At 38.9% G+C, this 14,337-nt stretch overlaps 1 non-coding gene across 1 annotated transcript; it reads right to left on the reverse strand.

The window, feature by feature from the left end:
* Positions 1-8,763: 8,763 nt before the first annotated feature.
* Positions 8,764-8,845, reverse strand: trnas-aga (transfer RNA serine (anticodon AGA)). The gene has a single exon. It is a non-coding gene; the product is annotated as a tRNA-Ser (tRNA).
* Positions 8,846-14,337: the final 5,492 nt, after the last annotated feature.

A 14,337-nucleotide genomic window follows, 5' to 3' on the forward strand; every position in this document is an offset into this window, starting at 1 on the left:
TCGATGAGAGCATTTAGCCGATTTACGGCTTGCGGGTGCTGCGTAAACAACGCGCATCGAATCTAGAGGCTTGAACATGTCTAGCGGGACGATCGGACGCTGTGCATAATTTCTGGTTATCCAGGGCAGTACCTTGAAGACACTGGGGGCAGTTCACGCTGAAGTTAAGGAATCGACCCTGACACTAAGCCAGATCAAGGGCATTAAGCAACGCTGCACCTTGGGCTCAATGAGCATTTAAATAGACTTCAATATCAACTTATTGTCATCCAAAAATATTTAGCTACCCAAAACAACAATGCTGGACAAAATCTCTGAATACATGAGAACTGGTCGCGTTGTAAATGATTTGAGAATGGATGCGATGGACAGTCTACACAATAGTTACTTCAAATGTGGCGTTTCTAAAACCCCATTGAAAGTAAGAGTGGGCCATTCGAACCTGCTCCCCAATCAATAAAATCAGGGCCGATCATCCGAACTCGGTACCTGTTCCATTTTCTCACCACGACTATCTTTTCTTATGTTTGTTACTCCGCTTATCGTGTATCCAGTTTGACGCTGTGTTTTTAAGGAGAAATGGACCCTGTGATTTATATAAAGAAAAAGATACGAATAATATTACGTTGTAATTTACGGGTTAAATGATGGAGGTTCAAAGCAAAAGTTAAAATTGCAATCTAATTTTAATCAATCGTTTTGTTTTTTTGCAGCCTTGATTCCTGAACCTACAGTTTCTAAAATATAGAACATAGAATGTAGAAAGAGACAGCACATGAACAGGCCTTTCCACCCACAATGTCTGTGTTGAACATAATTACAAATTAAACTTATCTCATCTGCCTGCACATGATCCACATCCGTCCATTCTTGCAGGTCTATGTGATTCCCTGCCTATCCATAATAACATTGAGGGCAATGATACAAAACAAATTGACTTTGAAGAACCCATGATATTATTGATTAGGATGGAAATGTTGATTATGTGTCATTAAAGCAGCGATTGGATGTTTCTTCAATTGAACAACTGGGCTTCATTGACTTCATTTCAGTTTCATTCTGTTCCAACAGTGTGTCAAGAGCGACACCTTCTGTTCTGCGTTAATATTACACAACAAACTTGGCACAATTTACATCCAATGTCTGAAAATAGTCAGGAATATTCCTTGTGACTCCTAATTTGGATTGCTCAGGTCAGTGAATAATTATTTTACACACTCTGCATCTAATTAGGAACCATATTTTGCACTTACTCAATCTGCTCAGATTCAGAAGCCATTTTAAGAACTCATTTTGTCAAAATCTTCCATTAAATATTTAAAATTCTTTCCATTAATTAGGAGAATAGAAGGTGGGCTATAGCTGCCACCAAAACAACTGCAACATTGATTTTCTTGCATTATTCCCATTGCTAGCCAATGCTTAATATTGCAATCAATATTTCTATCAAATTAACTCATCCCAAATATCATAATAAGGACAAAATTACTTGAGTGTAAACAGGAGAACAGGAAGATATTAAAAATGACTTTGATACAAAAACAGACTGTTTAATTCAGTCCATCCATTTTGTTCTACATCAGTCACAGTCAAAACCATTTTCTAATCTATTCACATTTTTTAAAATTTTCCTCTCTACCCCAGAAACTCTTTCTTCCTCCATAAATAATTTACAAACTATGTTTGCTTCTGGTTTATAACAGAGAATTCCACAGTCTAAGCACCTCATGAAAAGATTTATTGATCTAACCATCTGAGTGACAAATTTAAATCTACATTTTTCTGTTAAAGTCAGATTAACTAATGAAAAAAAATTATGATGACTATTCTGCATTAGCCTTTTCTTATCTTGGATCAATCGATCAGTTAACTTGCTCAGCTCTAGTGAATGAGAACAGTCACTTTTATCTTCTCCACATAATTATCCATTATCCACAGCAGCATCTTATTGCATGTATTATCAATCATTTCCAGTTCCTACACATTCTATCAACAGCAGAGGGTTCAAAACTGTAAGCAATATTCAAACTAATGCATTGCATGAGTTTAAGAAAAACAATTTGCTTTTGTCTTTCATACCAACAATATTTCAAATTCACATTCACCTTGCCCTTTGGGAGCTCATGGTGAAAATTTGAGCGCAAGCCACCATCAATTTCTGAATTTTTGAAATACACTCCCACACGCCCACACCTCCAGACTCAGGAACAGCTTCATCCCCAGGGCCATAGCTGCTATGAACTGGTCCTGCTGAGTCGGATGGTCAAAACGCACAGTGATCCGGCACAGATCTACTTGCACCTTATTCTGTCTTAAAACTGTTACAACTTGTTTCATTGGGTTGTTGTTGTTTAAATTAATACTGACTAGCTAATTAAATTATTGCATCGTATGGGAGGTGCATTCCCAATCTCATTGTACTCCTGTACAATGACAATAAAGATATATTGTATTGTATTGTATTGAATGAGATTATATGTGGTATCTTTCCTTATCCCTGAAGATAACATATAAAAGTTTTATTCAGACTATTTTGTGAATACTTGCTTAGTCGCTGATCATACTAAAAGTATGGGTGTCAGGGGTGATGGGGAGAAGACAAGAATGAGGTTAAGAAGGAAAGATAGGTCAACCATGATTGAATGGCACAGTAGACTTGATGGGCCAAATGGCCTAATTCTGCTCCTATCACTTATGAACTTAATCACCAATATCCTTTTAAAATCTTGTAGTTAATGTGCATACCCTTCCTTATTCTTAAAGTATTTTATTTTACATTGATCCATGGCTGTGCACATAATTGCCTACTCTCCGTCCATTATTATTATTGCGTAAATGTCAACAATCTAAAGTGAAGTCAATAGTGTATAGTTGTCATATACACCAGGAGTGGATCAATAAAATTCATGGGGACACAAGGAAATGCGGATGCTGGAAACTTGAGCAAAACACAAAGTGCTGGTGTAACTCATTGGGTCAGCCTGGTTCAATAAAATTCTTATTTGTTGCAGCCTTGCAGGTTTGTTGAATGCAACAACACAACAAATAAATGTATGTAAGGCAGTAGGTCTACCAGCAGTTATGTTCTGACGATTTAAAAAATAATTCTCAAAGGATATGTCATTGTAGCAGAAGAAGTTTATAGCTAAGGAAGGAAGTGAAGCTGGGAAACAAGTGAGACCAAGCAGTGATCTGGATCATGTTTGCTTCTACTGTTATTAAATATTTTTAAATTACCTATATATGCAGTGAATCTTCTATTTCGTGTGTCAGTTCTTTTTGCCTGGAATGATAGGCATATAAATGAGATAATAAGGCTTCTCTTCCTCCATTACTATCAGCTTATCTGGATTTTGACCTTTCTGTTCCGTTTCTGTTCCATTTCCTCAGCAAATGTTGAAATGCCAACGAATTGAGCACAAGATTTGGTTGACATTAAGCAATAATGTATTGTGAACTGCTGTGCTTGAAATTAACCATTACAGCATTGCCTGTCTGTTTTGGTGGTTAAATTAGATACAATAAATCTCATAGCACAATTCTAAGTGGGTTCTGTGGCCCCAGTATTTTGACTCCTAAGCATCTTCCTTCAGACTGACAGAACATAGATTGTTTCAACAACCAGTGCTCAATGATGATTTGATACCAGCAGCAGTATGTTGTTGCATGTATCTGCCATAACAGCCTGGAAGGGAAGAAGAGCTGCATTAAGATGAGAGCCCCTTAACAGTCAAGAGTCAAGGGTCAAAAGTGTTTAATTGTCACATTTGCAAACAATTGTCATATATACTGACAATGTAACAATGAAATTCTTATTTGCAACAGCATAACAGGCCTGTAAAAACACAATACACAAGATAATATTTAATAAACAAAAAATGCAATAAATTAATAACCACAATATTAGTGTATACAAAACTTGGCTTCCCTAGCCAAAGATTGTCCATAGAAGTTCATAGTTGAGATTGGTGTTGTGTAATATTGAAGAGCCTAATGGTTGTGGAGAAGAAACTATTCTTAACCTTGGTGGTCATGAGTTTTAGACTCCTATACTTTTGCTCCAATAGTAGGGGCAAAATGATGGCACAGCTAGGATGATGTGGGTCTTTGATAGTATAAGTTACCTTTTAGAGGCACTGCCCTACCCTTCGATGGTGGGGAGGGCAGTGCCAGTAATGGACTGGGCAGTGTTCGCCACTCTCTGTAATTTCCTTCATTCCTTGGCATTCATGTTGCTGAACCAGGTCATGATGCAACAGTCAGTATGTTCTCCACCATTCACCTGCAGTTCAAGAGAGTATTCTTCAATATTCTCTGAATCTCCTCAATCTTCTAAGGAAGTAGAAGTGCTGATGGGTTTTCTTAATGATTGAATCAATCTGCTGGGTTCAGGACACACCTTCAGAGATGTGTATGCCCAGGAACTTGATATCGTTGACTCTCTCCACTGCCAACCCATCAATGAGGACAGGTCTGCAAGCATTGCTCTCCATGTCCAGCTTTGTGGTTGCATAGAACGTAGTAACATAGAACAGAGATAAATACAGAACAGGAACTGGACCTTTGGCCCGAAATGCCTGTCCCAAGCATGATGGCAAGATAAATTAATCACATCTGCCCACAAATGATGCATATCTCTCCATTCCCTGCGTATGCATGTGCCCATCTAAAAACCTCTTAAAAATCATTATTGTATCTGCCTCCACCACCCTGGCAGTGTGTTTCAGATACCCACCATCCTCTGTGTAAAGAAACTCGCCCCGCACATCTCCTTTAAATTCTCTCCCTCTGACCTTAAAGCTATACCCTTTAGACGTTGACATTTCCATTTAAGGTTTACATTTTACATTGTTTATTTCCCTCCCATCACACACTCAGTCACAACATACACAATGAACAGAGTCATGGAGTGAGGGAAGAACTGATCCAGGCCATAATAAAGGAGGGACATTCCTACCCTGGGAATAATGTCCTGACTGACTACCCTATCCATGTCTCCCATCATTTTATTTACTCCTATCAGCTCACCCCTCAGCCTCCGTTCCAGAGAACACAATTCAAGTTTGTCCGACCTCTCATTGTAGTTAATATGTAGTAGGGTTGCTGCCTCACAATGCCAGAGACATGAGTTTGATACTGACTATGGGTGCTGTCTGTGTGGAGTTTGTACATTCTCCCTGTGACCTTGTGAGTTTTCTCCAGGGGATTCGCTTTCCTCCCACATCTCAAAGATGTGCAGGTCTGTAGGTTAATTGGGTTCTGTAAATTGCTCCTTGTGTGTAGGATGTGGAAGTGGGTTAAGATAGAGCCAGTGTGAACGGGTGATCAATGGTCGGCGTGGACTCGATGGGCAGAAGGGCCTGTTTCTGCGCTGTGTCTCTAAAGCCTAAAGATGCAGTAGACAGTGAACTTCATTCTCAACTCTTCTGCTGAAAGACAGCAATTTAAATTTCCTGGACACACCTCAAGCCCCAGCCACCTGGAATAGTTTCCTCAGATCCATGTGTCTGCATCCACATTTGGTGCTTTCTAATTTTTATTTATTTATTATTTGCTTCTTCTTTTGACTCAATCATTATTGTTTGTACCTCTGATCATCGTGCCCAATGTTTTTAAAGTTCCTCCAATTATACGATATATTTCCACCTTCTTCGCCCCAGTCCATGTTTTACAAGTGTTCCTTTATCATGCCCATGTTTTGGTCCTGGCATCTCCTCTTCCCCATGCTTGAATCTAGCACAGTATCCATTCTCTTCTACTCTCTCCGAAGGGCTTCGATGTAGCTCTGTGCTTTGAGCACTAATTTGTATATTAAACAGCCATATTTTAAGCCTTTTGCTTGAAAATTAGCTTTAATGGTTGAAATGTCTTCATCGATTCTCCCAACCGTTCAAATAGTAAAAGATCGGGGATAACCTCAGAAAAGCCTTTATGTTTCTCTGCAGCCGTTGGTTAATCTTTGAGTTTCAGTGCAAGATGCCACTAATCAGGCAAAGATGTTAATAAAGCCTCACAAACAATTTATGTATTCATAAAATAAAATTATTTAAATTAAACATCAACTAATTCTTTCAAAATGGTTGAAAGATTACATGAAAGCATTTTATCACTCCCAGGATATTAAGAAAAAAAGTATCTGAAATATAAAACTCTTAGCAGATGTGGTTATTGCTTGGCAGTCATAAAGAAACAGCTATATTTTCTGCCCCTAAAGGACTACTTAAGCAGGAGGCCTACTGAGTGATAAACTAACAGAGTAACTTCTTACTAGCGAAGGGTAAGAGAAGGAGCAGGGACAAGGATGTTGAGAGGTGGGGTATTGGATTGTTGTCAGTTGCTGGAGGATTTGTATTGGGCTTAAAATCAGATGATGGGGGACTGGTATCAGGTTCATGGTCCCAATTAATACCAGCAGAAAGAAAGCAAAGCAAACTTTTCTTTAATTTCAAAATATATTTTATTAAAATAATGAAATGTGTATAACATGGAATATATTTGTAACATAAAAACATATACAGTAACAATGTGTAGCATGTAACATATAATTTTGTAACATGTTATTCCCATTATTTAACATTTGCACATCATTAGTCAGCATCCATTTACATTTGCAAATTGAACGTTTATGGGGTTCTAATACGGAACCCAACTACTTAGTGTGTAATGACAGAAGGACCTAAACTGTAGTCCTTTCTGAGAGAGCTCTTGCAGTGCCTGCACTCAGAGTGCATCCTTCAAAACGCAGTTCCAGGAACAGGCCATATTCTTGCACTTGGTCACAGATATCACCATGCACTAGAACGCCAGTGAGTATTGAGCAGGCCAGAGGACATCTTCCGCTGCGTTCATAGTTTCCCAGAAGCAGTTGATACTTGTCTCAACAGACTGAGACACATACAACGGTGCCAAACATCTGTCCAATAAATACGTCTGTCTCAGACCTTAGTGCCAAATATGCACTTTCTAAGGAGATGCGCAACAGCCTCATTGCCGGTACAGCTTTTGCAAGAACAGTGTGAACTCTGGCCAACATTACAACCGTGAGATGTGAATGCACATCTGGCATCCAAATGTGAGTGGTGTACTGTTGAACATCACCGTGTGTACCCACGCACATTAGTGCAGGCACAGCAAACACCACTGTGACTCATCACATGTGACCATAAAGTATCATTCATTCGTTCATTCATTCATTCATTCATTCATTCACAAAGAAGATCTAGGAACCATGCTGGGCGTATCTCTCCTCTATCAGTGATTAGTATTGCGATAACAGTCTATTGTATGAAGTAAATCACAAAATTTATTGGTAATTGTTCCAGAAATCTGTCCTGAATATCTGTCCTGAATACATTCTAGAAATCCATTACAGTACTTTCAATCCCTGAACTTTTTAGCCGTCTCAATCTATATGAAAATTAAAATTTACGTTATACATTTTTCACTGTATGCTTTTCCGATATCCATACTCATGCTTCCACACTTTGTCACTACTGTTAACAGATCTGCAGACAACTGCCAGTAAAGCTTTGAAACTGTTGCAATTCTCTGATTCTTTCTGGAGTGTTTCTGTCAGTGAACACCCAATTTTAAAGCCATCGTTCAAATGTTATAGTTGTGTCTATCAATACTCCTTGAGCTCTTTCCCTATTCATCTGGATGTGCAAGTTTCTATAATATTTAACTCCCAAGCATGACAAACTTTATCTCGATTTTTCTGATGGTGCTTATATTTTAGAATGAAATGTTCCAACTTGTCTATTTTGTTACTCATTCTCCAGATAATAGAGGATAGAAGTCTTTTTTTGTTAAGTGTTCCCACCTTGTTCATGTTTTGTCGCATCTGTTATTATCTCTGCTGTGCACATGGTTGTGATGGCACTTTAATAGTCACATTTGGATATAGATAGTGTGAAATACTGGAAAAGAAAGTTGATAATGACAGTTCTTGTTATCAGTAAAGCAAAGCACTGATGCCCGTGCTCACAAAAGTACTGTTTCCATCTGTTCTAGCTGTGTAACTTTGCTGAAGCTACAATCACCAGAGGTGCTGGGCTGTCGGAGCACATCGGAGCGCCGCTCCGGCACCTCTGTAAAATAAAACCCAAAATAAACAGCGGGGAATTTAACAGCGGCCGCTCCGGCACCAGTGACAGCTCCGGCACCTAAACAAAAAAAAAAAACACTGCAACACTGACAATCACACCCTGTTATTATCACATTCTTCCTCCAGATATCTGAGAATGTGAAGAATTACTTTTGCCATGAATCCCACCCACTTTATCTCCCCAATGTAGTGAGCGTAGAGGTTTTGTGGGGCTCGTCTCTATTCACAAGCTCCCTAAAGAGCAAACTGACTGCATTGGACATACAGGAGGCAGCAGATGCTGCAGTCCGATGCAGAGTCTTGACCTGAAACATTCCCCATTCATGTGCTCCACAGGTGCTCCTCAACCTATTGAATTCTTCCAGTAGTATGTATTGATTACATTAGCAGTTATGACATGATGGTTAAAAATGTATTGATATTTTGCCTCCGTTCTGCAGCATTCCCTGATTCTAGAGATAAACAGCACGGAAAGACCCCCACCGGGTCCGCGCCGACCAGCGACCCCCGCACATTAACACATTTTTTACTTAACAATATAACGCCAATTTTTACATCTACCAAGCCAATTAACCTACATGCCTGTACGTGTTTGGAGTGAGGAAACCCACGCAGGTGACGGGACAGACAAGTGTTGTGGCCGCCCAAAAACTAACCGTAGTCGGCAGGATTCGAACCTGCGCGGGGAGACCCCAATGGATTTCTAGTCCATCGCCTTAACCACTCGGCCACGACTACCTGACTGTAAAACAGAAATACAACATATGTATAGTTTACATAATTCTTTCAACCTTGACTTACATATCATTTTTTTAAATCCAACAAGTGTTCACCAATAAAAAGAATCAAGAGGGGGTTTGTTCCATGTCAATTTCAGTGTAGCATCATTCCCTGTTGAAGTGTTGTACGTTCTGAAGGCTGCTCTTAAATGAACGTACCAAAGAAGAGACAACATTCTCTTATTATATTATTATATTTATTATTATATTTGCTAATGGATGGATACTGCAATGAACAAAGCAATAAGGGAAGGCTGACAAAAGACCCAGATCATGTGGTGAAGAATGGTGACTATATGGGTCACATTCGTTGTGTATGGTGGAAATACATAACAAACCTCCAGAGCTATTGCTGGGCACCACTGGTCTCTGAGAGGTCACGAAAGCTGCTCAGGAAGTAACAGTGATGCCTGTGATGTAGGCTAATGCCTGTTCTGCCTGCTCTAGTGGGGTGTGGAGAAAGTAGACGAAGTCTTCTTTTCCCCTAGAATCTGTACTTTGATTACTTATCTGTGCAGCAAATCGCCAGATGGCAGAGATCAGCAGCAGTAACCTGGAATAGTCCAACAGCCAGGAAATGACCACGAGCACAAGTACTGCAGGCAAAACAATCAAAGCACACAAATGAGGGTTCATTGAGATTGAAAATCTCTCTTCAGATGAATTTTGTTTGACATTCCTTAGAGCAGCCAAGCAGAGTGCTTGGGCAAGAAAAATGCTGCCAAATATCAGCGGCTGAATATCGCGATGAGCACTAAGATGCCTGGAAATGTGCACAAGATTGGCAATTTTCAGAAACACCACAACAATCTCTGCAGGAAGTTTTTGTTGATTTCCATGCAGGAGAGTAGCTGAAAGGAATTAAGTTGCTGGTACTTAACAATCTTATATTAATTGTTTGAGTTTTTTGAATGATTTTAAATGTTTTCATTTTTAATATTTTTTTATATCTTAAAATATTTCCTAATGAGTTTGTATAGTTTTGTTTCGTAGTTTTGGAATATTCTTGCATGTTTCAAAGTGGCCAAAAAGCCACCAGGGAAGCTCGTAACTGTGTGTTACAGTCAAAAAGCATCAGTGGAGGATAAGCTGTTAATATGGGCAAATTTTGATCCAATATTCTTAAAGAGACATAATTGGAATTGGGAGATGACTTAAAGTAAAAAGCAGAGAGCCGAGGTAAACAAAATGTATTCAAAAGGATGTAGCTTAAATGAGTTTATATCCACACGAGGGATATCTAGAATAAAATACTTGAGAAATTAATGTTACTGAGTGAGATATTAATGTTACTGTTTTACTATTAGGGGTTGATTGCACGTGACAAGGGAGAGAATGAGCTGAAAATGTTTTGTCGTGAAATTGCACAATTGACAAAGAAACAGACAGCGGCTGTGGAAAGATGGATTTTGGCAACAGCAGGAGGATACAACAAATAGAACCGAGTAAATAATGCATTGGTCAACAGACTCTCATAAAGTAGCAGCATACAGTGATCAGGTAGAGAGAAGTTATTTGGGTTGGTAAGGGTGGCTGCAATTATCGCAATCCAGGTGGATTTCAACGCCTCGGAGTGCTAAATGACAGGATAAACACAATTTGTCACGAAGAGATACAATACAAATTCTCGTACAGTACATCAGAATATGTGTCAGCAATCAATTTGAGCTGAATTATTAACCTGGGATACTTGGACCATAGCAATTATGATACAGGTCATTAGATCATTAGGTCATAAGTGATAAGAGTAAAATTAGGCCATTTGGCCCATCAAGCCTGCAACACAATTCAATCATGGCTGATCTATCTCTCCCTCCTAACCCCAATCTCCTGTCTTCTCCCCATAACTGCTGACACCCATACTAATCAAGAATCTATCTATCTCTGCCTTAAAAATATCCACTATCTCTGCCTTAAAAATATCCATTGACTTGGCCTCCACAGCCTTTTATGACAATTAATTCCTCAGATTCACCACCCTCTGACTAAAGAAATCCCTCCTCATCTCCTTCCTAAAGGAATGTCCCTTAATTCTGAGGCCATGACCTGTAGTTCTAGACTCTCCCACTAGTGGAAACATCCTCTCCACGTCCACTCTATCCAAGCCTTTCACTATTTGAAACAGAATAGAACAATGTTTACAGCATAGAAACGGACCATTCAATTCTACAAATGATGGTGAGTGAATAGAAGTCAACAAACTGTGCAGATATATGAAGGAAAAACAGAAAATTCTGGGAAAATTCAACATTTCAGGCAACATCTGTGGTAAGAGAAACTTTATTTCAGTATAGTAATGTAAGCTGCTACTCATTTGTCTGTTGTATACAAACCTAGCCTTTCCCTAAATGTAACTCATTTGCCTCAACTGTGCCACCTCATTACTCTTTGAGTAAACTGCTGAGCATCTTCCAGGATTCCTAGATTTATGAGTGGCTCCGAGTTTTATTGTCACCTTTATGTAGTCTTGATTTTGATATTATTGAAAAAGTCATGTCAAAAGAACATTTATTCAGGCTGATTTTAACCTGCCCTGTATTATGTTGTACAGTATTAGTTTATTATTGTTACATGTACCAAGGTACAATTAGAAGCGTGCCATCCATTTAAACCAGATTGCATTATACACAAATTCAATGGAGCAGTACAAAGAGAAAACTTGCAGTAACTCAGATTCACTTACTTTCTGCAAGCCATTGAACCTTGTTGCTACAATTTTCCTTTAACTCCTGGATGGGAAATAAAGCAGTTTACCTGGATGTACAGATCAGGATTCAGTTGAAAGCAATTTGCGGACTTAATGTATAATTTCTGTTTAAAAATAGATATGCAAAGCAGAGTTGTATGAAGGAAAATTTGAATAGAATATAATGCTTGGAAGCAGACTGAACATGAGCCATACTAAAGATGCCACAAAGGAGCTAAAATATATATTTCAGAAAGAAAATTAATAATAGAATATAGAACATAGAACAATACAACTCTTCAGCGCACAACAGCTATGCTAAACATGATGCCACGACCAATTCTCATCTACCTTCAAACAATCCATAACCCTCATTCCCCGCATATCCATGTGCCTATCCAAAAGTCTTTTAAATATAACTATCATTTCGGCCTCCATCATCCCCATCACTATGTTCCAGGCCTCACCACCCATTGTGTAAAATCACAACACATCTCCTTTAAATTTTGCCTCTCTCACCTGAAAGCTATCCCCCCTAGTATTTGATATTTCCAGCCTGTGAAAAATGTTCTGACTGTCTACCCTGTCAATGCTCCTCATAATTTTATATACTTCTATCAGGTCTCCCAGCAATCTCTGGTGTTACGTCTCCCCGTAAGTAATACCCCCTAATCCAGACATAATTCTGGTGAAACTCATTCGCATCTTTTCCAAAGTCTTCCCATCCTTCCTGCAATGGGGTTACCAGAACTACAAGCAATACTCCAAATGCAGCCTAACAAAAGTCTTATAAAGCTGCATCATGACCTCCTGTCTCTTATACTCAATGCCCCGAACAATGATGGCAGCATACCATATGCCTTCTTTATCAATCTATGTACTTGTTGACACTTTCAAGAAGCTCTGGACTTGGACCCCAAGATCCCTTGGTACATTCAGCCCATCGTGTCTGTGCTGACCAGCAATCCCCGCACACTAACACTACCCTGCACACACTACGGACAATTTACAACTTTAATAAGCCAATTAGTCTACAAATCTGTATGTCTTCGTAGTGTGGGGGGAAGCTCCCAGAGAAAACCTACACAGGAGAGAATGTACAAACTCCATGCAGACAGCACCCATAGTCAGGATTGAACTCGGGTTTCTGGTGCTGTAGGACAGCAACTGTACCACTGCGTCACCCTGCCACCCCAATCTTAATGCTTGGAAAAGTAATCTCTTCCAGTGATGAGTATGTCATTCTTTGTTCAGTGATTTGGTGAAGAAACATAGAAACATTGGCAATAGGTGCAGGAATAGGCCATTCGGCCCTTCGAGCCAGCACCACATTTCAATATGATCATGGCTGTTCATCCAAAATCAGTATCACATTCCTGCTTTCTCCCCATATCCCTTGATTCTGTTAGCCCTAAGAGCTATATCTAACTCTCTCTTGAAAATATCGAGTGAATGGGCCTCCACTGCCTTCTGTGGCAGAGAATTCCACTGAATTCTGTTCAGAAGCCTGTGCTCTGATCATATCCTCTCCTCCAGGCTCAATCCTTTCCTTAATTTGTGATAATCTATTCTTCCACTAACAAGCTGAAATCCATCCAGCATTTCAGTCTAATTCTACCATGCCACAGCATGGCACACTATTCTTCTAAAACTCATGCCACATAATGATTTCTTTAGATCTAATCTCATTTTCTTTTTACAATTTTGCTCCTGGTTTTAATTGTTCTTTACATTTGCTGTTTCTGATTTCTGTGCTGTCATTCCCCATCTTAGGCTTTTATTTGTGACTCCTTTGGTTCCTTGATTCTTTTGCCTGGTTCCTAAAGTTAATATTTTACTTTTACTCTACTCTTATTATTTCTTATTTTACTGCCTTACCTCCTGCTGTTTGCATTTTTAACTCCTTTTCGTGATGCTTGTGATTTTATTAGTCCTGCTGCTGCTATATATTTACCGTTGAAACGAGGAACACAATTACTCAGTCTTTCTCTTTTTAATTGTAAATGGGATTTCTTATTAATTCTATGTTCCTTTCTTTATTAAAAAAAATATGTTTTTATTTTCTGTCATAGTTGTGCTTGTTGTCCCTAACTACTGTTTAAGGCATTACTTCTTGTTCTGTTTCGTACTTGTATTTCCCATATAGATGGTTTGACTACATCTTTATCATTGTTGGTAAAATATGATTCTCATTTTATATTTTCATTCCAGTTTGTTTTATTTACAACTCTTCTACAGGTATTTAAGCATTTCCATGCATTTTTAAATTACTGTTTTTCTTACTAATCCACACTCACTTTGTACTTTCCATGCTTTGCAGTGGAAGTCCGTATCCCGTAAAGCCTCAGAAGACTCTCCTCTCTGTTACTTTGCCTTATATTGGCTTTGGGCTTCGCAGATTGGCTAGGATATGAGGCACATTTAGAGTTATGACTTTCCTCTAAGAGTGATGAAAGGTTGCTTGAGATAAAAGACACTGCAGTACTTTGCTCATTGGCACAACACTTTTACATCTGTTTCCTAGCTCAATGTCTCTATTGGGAAAAGATCTAGGATTCATGTGAGTAGGATGTTCTGCTAGTCAGCTGAATTGCACATCCCTTTTGATTACATTTCTGGGCGGTGAGATGATTGAAGAATAATTACAAACATTACACGACAAATCCTCGCACATTTACCAAAACCATATTGACTTCAAGTTGAATCCTGTGTTTGTCAGTTCTTCTCCTTCACAATGAATTTAACACAGGTTTGTGGACGTTCAC

Source organism: Rhinoraja longicauda, chromosome 5 (assembly GCF_053455715.1).
Source record: "Rhinoraja longicauda isolate Sanriku21f chromosome 5, sRhiLon1.1, whole genome shotgun sequence".
In the NCBI taxonomy this organism is placed as follows: domain Eukaryota; kingdom Metazoa; phylum Chordata; class Chondrichthyes; order Rajiformes; family Arhynchobatidae; genus Rhinoraja; species Rhinoraja longicauda.